The 12,863-nt window shown below is 39.8% G+C and overlaps 1 long non-coding RNA gene and 1 pseudogene across 1 annotated transcript; one reads left to right on the top strand and one right to left on the bottom strand.

Moving 5' to 3' along the window:
- Positions 1-3,970: 3,970 nt before the first annotated feature.
- On the bottom strand, positions 3,971-4,992 carry LOC131394182 (single-stranded DNA-binding protein, mitochondrial-like; annotated as a pseudogene).
- Positions 4,993-5,399: 407 nt separating this feature from the next.
- On the top strand, positions 5,400-12,229 carry LOC131394572 (uncharacterized). Its single transcript, XR_009216194.1, has 3 exons — positions 5,400-5,437; positions 7,921-8,044; positions 8,859-12,229. It is a non-coding gene; the product is annotated as an uncharacterized LOC131394572 (long non-coding RNA).
- Positions 12,230-12,863: the final 634 nt, after the last annotated feature.

The following is a 12,863-nucleotide window of genomic DNA, read 5'->3' as shown; positions in this document are numbered from 1 at the left end:
GCAGAAATTCCCTTATGGAGAAAAAAAAACACCACCTTCACAAGCTTCATGGGTGCCTGGGAGCAATCCAAAGGTACGCAACCTTCCCTGGAGGAGTGGGGGACCTGAGCTGGGGAGCGTTCCCCCATAGGCATTTTTTTGGACCCAGCACAACTGAGACGAGTGTCATAATATCTGGCTCTGTTGGCTACTAACAACAATGGGGAACACCCCCAGAAAATCTCAGACACAAAGAAATTAAAGCTGGCTCTTAAATGGCCCACACACAAATTCACCCATTTCATAAAGCAACCCAAAATCACAAGAAAGGTGCACAGTCCTTTGGTGAAAAGAGACTCACCTGATAGGCTCTGGGTGCATCTCAGTGAGAGGTGACACCTCTCAAAGGACTGGGACATTGGTGGCAACCATTGTTGTGGCCTGGTGTGGGCATGCTGACACAGAGGCTGTAAGACACCACTGGAGTTCTCCCTATGGCCTGCTAGCCCAGGGTCTGCCCCACCCACTAGAGCAACCATTTCATCCAGCCCAGCCAAGGAAAGCAGCCCACCCTAGGGACTGGCCCCCACCCAACAACAAGCCCTAGGGCAACTTGTGGGCCTGCTCAGTGAGCTGCCTCAATTCTCTGCAGCCTGGTGAGCGGGTCAACCTCTGTGGGGCAGGGCATGCATGAGGAGTGGGTGGAGATTGCAGGGTGTTGGTGGAGAGTGTTGGGCTCCTGCCTTGGAGTGACTGGGTCCACTTCAGGGGGTCAGCATGTGCACATGGAGCAGGACTGTGTTGACTGTGTGTGTGAACCTGTGGGTGGCAGGGCTTGTCGGCTGCAGTCACTTGTGCTTCTTAAATAGCCACATAGGGGATCGGCCCCACCTTCCAAAGCCTGAAACAATTGGGTGCCCCTATGCCTGGGGCCAGCCCCACCCAGCTGCAATCTTCAGAGAACTGAAAAGAGCCTTATAGGCTGGAGGCTTATAGCAATTGTAAGCCCCTGAGCCTAACAACCAGCCATGCTGGGGGCCTACTCACTTAATAGAAAAACTGCAACAGGAATGTGCTGTTAGACCTTGCAGCCAACTGTGCTGGGGCTGATAAATGGACTGATAAAGGGACTGAAGAGCCCACAACAACTGCATGCAGCTGAGCATTACAACCAGCCAGCCAGGGCGACAGCTCAGGCTCCCTGGGTGCCTACAGCAAAAGGAACCCTGCCACAACGGCAGGACACATGTAGCCCACACGGGGGTCACTCCTGGAACATTTGGAACTAATGACAAGAGGGAAGCACACTGCTGGGCCTCATAAGGCATCACTTATATAAGGTCACCTCTCCAAGAGCAGGAGATGTAGCTGACCTACCTAATATACAGATACAAGCACAGGGAAAGAGGCAAAATGAGGAGGCAGAGGAATATGTTCCAAGAAAGGGAACAGGACAAAACCCCAGAAAAGGAACGAAATGAAACAGAAATGAACAACCTACCTGACAGAGAGTTCAAACAAAGAGTGTTAAGGATGTTCACTGATCTTGGGAGAAGAATGGATGAACTCAGTGAGAACGTCAACAAAGAAATGGAAGATATAAAAAAGAACCAATGAAGAATACGATACTGGAAATGAAAAATTCACTAGAGGGACTCAAAAGCAGAGTAGAGGATACAGAAGAACGGATCTGCGAGCTGGACAAAAGACTAGAAGAAATTACCCAAGCTGAACAGGCAAAAGAGAAAAGAATTAAAAAGAGTGAGAACAGTCGAAGGGACCTCTGGGACACATCAAGTGCACTAACATCCGTGTTATAGGTGTCCCAGAAGGAGAAGAGAGAGACAAAGGGGCAGAGAATTTATTTCAAGAAATAATAGCTGAAAACTTCCCTAACCTAAGGAAGGAAACAGACATCCAGGTACAGGAAGCACAGAGAGCCCCAAACAAGATAAACCCAAAGAGGCCCACACCAAGACACATCATAATTAAAGTGTCCAAAATTAAAGATAAAGAGAGAATCCTAAAAGCTACCAGAGAAAGGCAACAAGTTACATACAAAGGAAACCCAATAAGGCTATCAGCTGACTTCTCAGCAGAAACCTTACAGGCTAGAAGGGAGTTGCATGATATATTTAAAGTGCTGAAAAATCTACAGCCAAGAATACTCTACCTGGAAGAAAGAGACATTAAGAATACAATACCATTTACAACTGCAATAAAATGAATAAAATAAACTTAACCAAAGAGGTGAAAGATCTGTACACTGAAAACTATAAAACATTGCTGAAAGAAATTGAAGACGACACAAAGAAATGGAAAGATATTCCGTGCTCTTGGATTGGAAGAATTAACATAGTTAAGATGTCCATACTTCCTAAAGCAATCTATAGATTCAATGCAATCCCTATCAAAGTTCCAACAACATTTTTCACAGAAATAGAACAAAGAATCCTAAAATTTATATGGAACAACAAAAGACCCTAAATAGCTAAAGGAATCCTGAGAAAAAAGAACAAAGCTGGAGGTATCATACTCCCTGATTTCAAAATATACTACAAAGCTATAGTAACCAAAACAGCATGGTACTTGCACAAAAACAGACACACAGATCAATGGAATAGAATCAGGATCCCAGAAATAAATCCGCACATCTATGGACAGCTAATTTTCAACAAAGGAGCCAAGAACATACAATGGAGAAAAGAAAGTCTCTTTGACAAATGGTGTTGGGAAAACTGGACAGCAACATGCAAAAAAATGAAAGTAGACCATCAACTTACACCATACACAAAAATTAACTGAAAATGGATCAAAGACTTGAATGTAAGACCTGAAACCATGAAACTTCTAGAAGAAAACATAGGAAGTATGCTCTTTGACATCGGTCTTAGCAACATATTTTCAAGTACCATGTCTGACCAGGCAAGGGAAACAATAGAAAAAATAAGCAAATGGGATTGCATCAAACTAAAAACCTTCTGCACAGCGAAGGAAACCATCAACAAAATGAAAAGACAACCTAACCATTGAGAAGATATTTGCAAACTATATATCTGACAATATATATATTAATATATATATATTAATCTCCAAAATATATTAAGTCATACATCTCAACAACAAAAAACTAACAACCCAATTAAAAATGGGCAAAAGATCTGAACAGACATTTCTCCAAAGAAGATATACAGATGGCCAACAGACACATGAAAAGATGTTCAACATCATTAACTATCAGGGAAATGCAAATCAAAACTACAATGAGCTATCACCTCACGCCCGTCAGAATGGCTATAATTAACAACACAGGAAACAACATGTGTTGGAGAGGATGTGGAGAGAAGGGAACTCTCATACACTGCTGGTGGGGGTGCAAACTGGTGCAGCCACTATGGAAAACAGTATGGAGAGTCCTCAAAAAATCAAGGATAGAACTACCATACGATCCAGCTAATCCACTGTTGGGTATTTATCCAAAGAACTTTAAAACACCAATGTGTAAAGATACGTGCACCCCTCGCAGTGGATTACTGCAACCTGGAGGCTGTGGTCACAGCAAATAGAGCCCTATACCCTGTCCCCAACATTATGGAAATTACTGACTCCACCCAGTCAGCACCTGGTAAACATTCTGCTCTCACAGATTCAGCTCAGTCTGTTCTGTTCAGTGCTGTGTCCACGGCCTCTCGGCTGCAGTTGGCCTTCGCCTCTGAAGGGACATGACACACCTTTACAGGTGACCTTGTCGTATTGCACTTCACTTCATTGTGCTTTGCAGACATTTCATTTTTTACAAGACCCTCCATAGCAAAATGATTATGACTTACTGAAGGCTCAGATGGTGGTTAGCATTTTTTAGTAATAATGCATTTTTTAATTAAGGAATGTGCATTGTTTTCTACAGATAATGTTATTGCACACATAATAGACTACAGGATAGTGTAAACATAACTTCTTTATATATAAAAGAATATTTTAATTCTTGTCCTTAGAAACTATAAAAACTACACATGATTTGTATACGAGACTGTACTAAACAAAGGCCAAAGAAGAATCGTCCACTCCATGCCTTCTCTTCTGTCTGGTCTCTCAGAAATAGAATGTTATCACCTCTGATTGTTGTTGCTTGTCGCCTCACATTATTTTTACCCTTGTATTCTCCACAGTCTCCTTTCCCTCCACATCAGTCTGAGACCCCTTTCTCACATATGCCACATCTCCGAGGCCTGGCTGGAATACTGAAATTCTCAGCCATGTTGTCTTTTGACTGACATCACCCGTTAGGTGAGCTTCACTTTCCCCTGATCGCCACATCTCATTTGTTGCTGGAGAAAATACTGTCACTGGGTTTTTTCCTTCCGCCTGTCCCATGACAGGGTCCTGACCCACTCGTCCAAGCAACTGCACACGATTCAGAGATTCTGTGAGAATCAAGCTGCTAGCTACTTCAGACTCATCTTACGAACGGAGGAAGTCCCTGCAATGCAGGTCTTTGAAACTGACTTCTATTTTCTCTTCTTATAATCTAGTCTTTAGTCTTTCCTGACACTCTAGGCCCTAAACATAACTTTTATTTACACTGGGAAATGAAAAAATTTGTGTGACTTGCTTTTTTGCAATATTTCCTGTATTGTGATGGTCTGGAACACAACCCACAATATCTCCGAGGAATGCCTGTATCTGTTTACCCTCAAGGAACCTCAACACCATTGCCACCGTACACAGTGTCTGTGGGCAAAACCTGAACTGCATCTACCTTGCACCAGGGGCCCAGGTGTGATGTTACATTAACTACATTCTCCTTTCTGGACAATCATTTGACATACAGGACACACATATATTGAATAAAGGGGCTCGCAAACAGTGGATGGGCCATTGCCCTACACATAGTATGAGGTCCTGACACCTTGGTTACATTTTTTTTAAATTATTTCATAAACAGGAGGCCACTACCTTCCTGACATCATTGTTTATTTCAATTATTCCTAAGCTTTTAATTGCCAAATACATTGTTGCTAATATTTTTTGTGTCATATTATGATAAGATATTTTACCTTCATTTATTCCTTTTCTAATACTAAACTTTTATTATTTACATTCTTTCCGATTAATTTTTGAACATTCTATTCACAGTAGAGGTACTAGAGACAAATTCTCTCCATTTTTGTCTCAGAAAGTTATTATTTCTCCTTTACTTTTTTTTTTTTAAAGATTTTATTTATTTATTTTTTTCCCCCCAAAGCCCCAGTAGATTGTTGTACGTCATAGTTGCACATCCTTCTAGTTGCTGTATGTGGGACGCGGCCTCAGCATGGCCAGAGAAGTGGTGCGTCGGTGTGCGCCTGGGATCCGAACCCAGGCCGCCAGCAGCGGAGCGCGCGCACTTAACCGCTAAGCCACGGGGCCGGCCCCTCTCCTTTACTTTTGAAGGATAATTTTGCTTGACATATTCTAGGTGAGTAGTTCTTTAATTTCAAAACTTTAAATATTTTATTCTTGGCCGGCCCCGTGGCTTAGCGGTTAAGTGCCTGCGCTCCGCTGCTGGCGGCCCAGGTTCAGATCCCGGGCGCGCACCGACGCACCGCTTCTCCGGCCCTGAGGCCGTGTCCCACATACAGCAGCTAGAAGGATGTGCATCTATGACATACAACTATCTACTGGGGCTTTGGGGAAAAATAAATAAAATTAAAAAAAATAATAATAATAAAATAAATAAATAAATATTTTATTCTTGATTCCATGGGTTCTGAAAAGAAGTCCTATTTAATTCTAATCTTTGTTTTTTTCTTCTTCTTTTTTTTTTTTTGGTGAGGAAGATTAGCTCTGAGCTAACATCCGATGCCAATCCTCCTCTTGTTGCTGAGGAAGATTGGCCCTGGGCCAACATCCATGCCCATCTTCCTCTACTTTATATGAGACGCGGCCACAGCATGGCTTGACAAGTGGTGTGTCATTCAGCGCTCGGGACCTGAACCTGCGAACCCTGTGCCACCAAAGAAGAGTGCACGCACTTAACCACTATGCCACCTGGCCGGCCCATAATCTTGGTTTTTCTATACCTGAGGTCTGTTTTCCCCTCTGACTTCTTTCAATATATTCGTTTTGTCTTTTATTTTTGTCTAATTTGAATATGATGTACTTGGGTTTGCATTTTTAGTGTTTTTATGTTTGGTATTTTCTAGCTTCCTAGATCTATAGTTGTTGTCTGTTATAAATTTTAGAAAATTTCAGTGACTATTACCTACTTCTGTTTCTTTCTATCTTTCTTTTCCTTTAGGTATTCCCATTATGTGGATTTTAAACCTTCTATCAAAGAAGGTTGTTCTAGGCTTCATGGATATTGTGCTATCTTTTTTGTTCTTTTTGTCTATGCATTAGCCTCTGGTGAAATAGATTTTTTTGAGTACAGACCTTGTTAAGAACAGAATATTTGGGGCGTATTTCAAAATGCTGTGTTTCTTTTCTCTTTCCAAATTTTGGAGACACTGGTTTGCCCTATGACCTCAAGGCTCTCATGCACCTAAGAAGAGTTGTTTATTTCAAGTTTGTTCATTTTCTTCACGTGAGACCAAGGATGACAGCTTCTAAGTTCCTTGAGTGCTGGATCAGAAGTTGGCAGGGCATCATCTAGAGTTGCTGGTCAGGAAAAACTTCCTGTTGAAGTTGGAGAATGGAGATTTTATATTCTTTTGGAGGAAATACTTTTGAATCCTATAGGTATTCTGTAATCAAGGCCAAATTGACCATTAAACCATTGTGGACTTCAATGAATTCCCTTGAGATCTGCAGCTCTTAACCTGTTCCTCAATGGCAGCAAGTCCCAAGATACACTGTTAGGTTTTGACCACAAAGAGCTCTTATGGAACATTGTTATCTCACTGTGTGTTCTAAAATTTGGCTGGAAGCAGTCTTTTTTTTGTGTGTGTGAGGAGATCAGCACTATGCTAACATCTGCCAATCCTCCCTTTTTTTTTTTTTTCCTGAGGAAGACTGGCCCTGGGCTAACATACATGCCCATCTTCCTCCACTTTATATGGGACGCCACCACAGCATAGCTTGCCAGGCAGTGCGTCAGTGCACGCCCGGGATCCAAACCAGCGAACCCCGGGCCGCCGCAGTGGAACGCGCATACTTAACTGCTTGCACCACCAGGCTGGCCCTGGCTGGAAGCAGTCTTGAAGCACATGAGTATAGTGATTTTTTAGTCTTAAATTGTCATGCTTTCTTCCTCAGGTGTGAGCTCTAAGTTCCAAATAATTTTCTAGCCCCAACAAATCATATAGAGACAGAAAGGAAGAACTGAGTCTATGGTATAAATACTTCACATGTTTAAAGCAATGCTTCTTAACAAAAATATTTACATTCAGCCAGTGGCTTTTGATACTTGTAATGGCCTGGAGTACTTTAGGATGATATGGTCAGCTGCCTTTGCTGGAAGTTTGATTTCCAAAGGCCTCATGGACTTTCATCTTTGGTGATGGGAATAGAAGAAAATTATTCCAGTTCTTCACTATGTTTGTATTTATTAAAATCTCATGCAGATTTGACCCACTGCCTCATGGAGTGTTGTAAATGGTGGGTAATGAAGAAGAAGATGAAATAATTTTTGTCACAAAGTATTGATGGTCTTACAATGATTTTTTTTTTAATTTGTAGAGCATTTCTGTCATTTCCCAACATGCTCTGGACCCTGACATTAGAGAAAAATAAGATGTAATGTGATCACAGTAAAAACATGTAAATAATTTTTACGCTTTAAGGATGGTGTTAAATTTATGGGAAAGTAAGTGTGGACAGAGAGTAAGTTTCTGATAATCAAGTCATAGAATAAATGCTTGGAGATGACAGAATCATCACAACCTTTCTATAAATGGAGCATAGATGTCTAGTGCTGTCAGTTTCATGCATCCTACTCTACACATATTTGGGATTTTTTAGGACTCAGTGGCCATTGAGGATTTGGTTGTTAACTTGACCCTGGAGTGGGCTTTACTGGATTCTTCACAGGGGAAACGTTATGGAGATGTGATGTGGGAAACTTTCAGGAACCTCGCCTCAATAGGTGAGGATGACAAGTTTTCTTCACTTGGTCAATTAGAGAACAAGTGTTTCTTTCTTATTAATATTGTTCCAAGATGTGGAATGTGGAAAGGGAGGATGTTGGTAAATAAACTTGGCATGGTCACAGCTCATCACGGACCTAGAATCTAATTATTTTTCTATAATTTCTAATACTTTGGAATCTTTTTTTGGGTCTGCATTTTATGAAAAAAGGGATGATCAGGGCATTAAATATCAGTACAAAAACCAGGGGAAAAAACTAAGGTGAGTCACACTCACAATAGAAAATAGCATCTCCTGTGAGAATCCTTGTATATTATAAACTTTTGAAAAGCACCAAACAGAATAAATAACCCTTGCTTAAAATGTATTTGTTTGTAGAAAATTTTCACCATAAATTCTTTTTTAAATGTGACATAGACTCTCGATGTTTGCAAAATAGTTCACTAGGAAACAGTGAACCTTTATATGAATATCACTGTTTGGATAATAGCAAGGGTGAAGTCCTCTTGCAGAGCATTCAGTATGTTCCAACTTCAGAGAATTCAGACAAGGCAGAAAACCTACACTTTTCCTATAAATTGTAATAAATATAATAAATATAAAATTATTAATAAAGAAATCATCAATAATGTGCTTCTCAGTTTTTATAGAAGTCATATGCCAGAGGGAATCTGTGAAAGTAAAGAAGTAGTCAATATGAAGAAAATATCAGCCGTACTCCAAATCTGTCTGAACAAGAAAATTACTGAGGTTAAACCGCATGAATGCAGTGCATGTGGAAAAGGCTTCATGCGTCATTCATCCCTTTACAGGCACATCAGATGTCACACTGGACACAAACCATATGAGTTTCAAAAATATGCAAAGAAGCCATATAAATGCAAGGTATATAGGAAAGCCTTCTGTTATCTCCAATTTTGTGAAAAACATGAAGGAAATCAGAAAAGAAAACCTATAAATGTAAGGAACCTGGGAAAGCCTTCATGTGGCTCAAACCCTTTGACGACACATGATAATGCACACTGGAAATGCTCCTTATACAGGTAAGGAATGTAGGAAAGGCTTTACTTGTTCCAGTTCACTTCAAATACATGAAAGAGCTCAATCTGAAGAGAAACCCTATCAATGTAAACAATGTTGAAAAGCCATTATATATTATTATTCTTTTAAAAAATATGAAAGGACTCACACAGCAGAGAAACTCTATAAATATAAAAAATGCTGTAAAGCCTTCAGTTCTTCCAATTCTCTTCAAAACCACGGAAGCACTCATACTAGGGAGAAACCTTATGAATGTAAGGAATGTGGGAAAGCCTATGGATATTATAGTTCTTTACAGAGACAAGAAAGGACTCAGGAGAGAAACCCTATGAATGTAAACAATGTGGTAAATCATTCAGATCTCATCTAGGTTTCCAAATACATGAAAGAACTCACACTGAAGAGAAACCCTGTGAATGTAAAATATGTGGTAAAGCCTTCACTTGTTCTAGTTATTTCCAAGTACACAAAAGAACTAATACTGGAGACAAACCCTGTGAATGTCATAAATGTGGGAAAGCCTTCGTTTGTCACACATTCTTTTGAAGACACATGAGAGTGCACACTGGAGAGAAACCATATAAATTTGAAGAATGTGGGAAAGCCCTCTGTCATCCCAGTTTTTTCCAAAAGCATGCAAGAACTCACTGGATAAAACCTCTTGAATGTAAATAATGTGGGAAAGACTTTAATTGGCTCACATCCTAAAATATGAAAAATCCTACCAATAAGAAATATCAATGTAAGTAACATGAGAAAGATTGCTGGGAATTAATGTATGTATAATGTTCCAGAAAACTTTCAATATGAAAAGGTTTTACTAAGCTTCCTTCTTAAAGTATATCATTGGACTGTGGATTTCTACTAATTACATTCACAAATGAATATTGAGGTGAGGTAGTTCTTCAAGTCATCTTTGAACAGTAGTATATAAAATTAATAGGTAGTGATTTTTCCTTAAACCAGTTAATGATATTTCTCTTTCCATTTAGAAGCCAGTTGGATCCATGGGTGAATTGAAGTGTATACATAATTCACGGTTAGGTTTAATATTTTTATAATGTTTTATTTGTTCTATGTTAAGGAGCCACTGAAAATTGACAGTTTGGTATTTGTTAAGATTTTCCTACTGGTCGTGTGACAATTCCTGGATATCCCTAGTCTATTAGATAGCTTCTACTTTTCTTATTGAGAAAGCTCCTTTTTTTTGGTGTGGGTGGACATAGGATCTTTTTGCCATTTTCTATAGTATTAAACAAGTTGAAATAATTTTTTCTGTATGGCAAGTTTGTCAAAGAGTATAGTTTCATGTGAATTATTTTTTTCGTATTTGGGCTTTTGCTTGTTGTCTTTCCTTCTGACTAGGTTTGGTGAATAGACCTTGAATTAAGAAGACAGCCCTAAGATAGGACAAGAAATCTAGAGTTGGAGATATCCTCCCTGTGTGGAATGTTAGGAACTAGATTTTTCATTATCCATCCCCTATATGGCTCCATGTTGGAATTCACCAATAGCCTAACTTGCAAGACATTTTGAAGTCAGAAGTGAAGAAGGCATTTTTCAAATTTTGGAACCGCCATACAGGGAGAGAGACAGATACATAGGAGCTTAGAGGAAATCATGTTCCAGCCCATTTTACAGATTCCATGCCCTTCCAGTCAAGAGTATCTTCAAACAAAACCCAACTGTTTGATTTCCATTTTCTTAGAGGTGTAGGTTTCCACTGATGTCTTTATAAGTTCCACATCAAAGAGACACGATAGTTGGATTTTTCTGTAAGCCTTCTTGTGTTGACCAGGAAACTAATTCAGACTTTCATGATTGGGATTATTCTCATTCCCTTCTTCTCTAGATTATATCTGCATAAGATTTAATTTGGATAGGAAATATCTTATGTTGTTAATAATGTTAGAGACTATTTCTTATTGACTGCGACATCCACAATGGTGTCATCAAAAAGAACAACATTGGAGTTCGTTTCCCTGCCTCATTGTGCCTTGACCTAATCCTTCCATATAAGAATAAGCACCTTCCTCATGTCAGGAAGACTGTGGGTGTTTCCTGTTACTTGTAGCTGAATGTAATCCCTCAATATGTTTTCAATTATGTTTGATTTTATTTGATGAAAAGTATGTGCATTTTTTTGTGAAACAAACATTTCTGTAGTTCATTCAAAGAAATATTTTATCGTCTGTTTTCTAAGCTCTCATGCTAAAAAATATTATTTTTTATTTCTTCAGAAGATATGTTAAAATATCCCATTATAATTGTTGATTTTCAGAAAAACTGCAGTTTTCTTCATTTAATTATCGTACATTATGAGTCAGTATTATCATGTGCATACAAGTTCAGGTTTTTCCTCAGGCAAATTTTATTTTTAACTCTTTTATCATTATAATTTTTGTCATGAAATGAATGTCTCATCCATTCTTAATACCAAAAACTTAACTTATGGTTTTTAAGGTTCCCTTTTGCAAGTGATCTGCAGAATTACATCTGTAGTCAAAGAGAGGGGTGTAATGTTATGAAGGCTGACATATGACCCTTTTCTTTTTGTGTCATTAGTAGGAGGGTCAAACCTTGAAAACCTTCTCCATCTACATCTACACACCTTAAAGATCCAACCCATTCTTTTTTGCACAAACCACCTGAACCAGCCTACGCTACCCCTACTCTCACTAAAAAGTACCTTTGAGTAATGAATATTTTTCTATTCACATGATGCATGTGGTGACATAAGTCTTGTCATGCAACCCCATTTTGGGTAGGGTGTTAATCTTTCCCCCAAAAGGGCTATGAGAAAGCAGAAGGTAACCCATCAAAAATGTCTTTTGGGTCACGAACACATTTTCATGGTGTGGAATTTTTAGAAGACGAGGATAAGGTAAACAAAGGCAGAGATCCCAGTATGGGGCCGGCCCCGTGGCTTAGCAGTTAAGTGCTCGCGCTCTGCTGCTGGCGGCCTGGGTTCGGATCCCGGGCGCACACGGACGCACTGCTTCTCCGGCCATGCCGAGGCCACGTCCCACATACAGCACCTGGAAGGATGTGCAGCTATGACATACAACTATCTACTGGGGCTTTGGGGGGAAAAAAAGGAGGAGGATTGGCAATAGATGTTAGCTCAGAGCCGGTCTTCCTCAGCAAAAAGAGGAGGATTAGCATGGATGTTAGCTCAGGGCTGATCTTCCTCACACACACACAAAAAAAATCAAAGAGCGACCTCAGAAATTATTTCTAAAAAGGAGAAATTTTCACTGGGTTAATCAGTAGAGTAAGTTATGCTCCCAGGACATTGGTGATGTCAATTAAAAAAGGTCATGAAGTGCAAGAGAAGTAAGAGGTTTATTTGGGGTCCTGGGAATTGCAATTCAGGAGACACTGATTTGAGTAGAAACTCAAATGTGCTCCGAAGTGGACAAAGGAGGCAGCAGGGGTTTACAAAGGCAAAACCACAAGCTTACATAAGTTCTCTTCAACAATCAATGATCTCTTTCGCTCTCCTCCCTCCCCCCTTCCCCTCTGGTAACCACCAATCCAATCTCTGTCTCTATGTGTTTGTTTGTTGTTGTTATTATCTACTACTTAATGAGTGAGATCATATGGTGTTTGACCTTCTCCCTCTGACTTATTTCACTTTGCATAATACCCTCAGTGTCCATGCATGTTGTCAGAAAATGGCTGGATTTCATCGTTTCTTATGGCTGAGTAGTATTCCATTGTGTATATATACCACATCTTCTTTATCCATTCGTCCCTTGATGGGCACTTAGGTT

Source organism: Diceros bicornis, chromosome 30 (assembly GCF_020826845.1).
Source record: "Diceros bicornis minor isolate mBicDic1 chromosome 30, mDicBic1.mat.cur, whole genome shotgun sequence".
In the NCBI taxonomy this organism is placed as follows: domain Eukaryota; kingdom Metazoa; phylum Chordata; class Mammalia; order Perissodactyla; family Rhinocerotidae; genus Diceros; species Diceros bicornis.
Note: the sequence above shows the minus strand (reverse complement) of the source record. Positions and strands in the feature narration are given on the sequence as shown.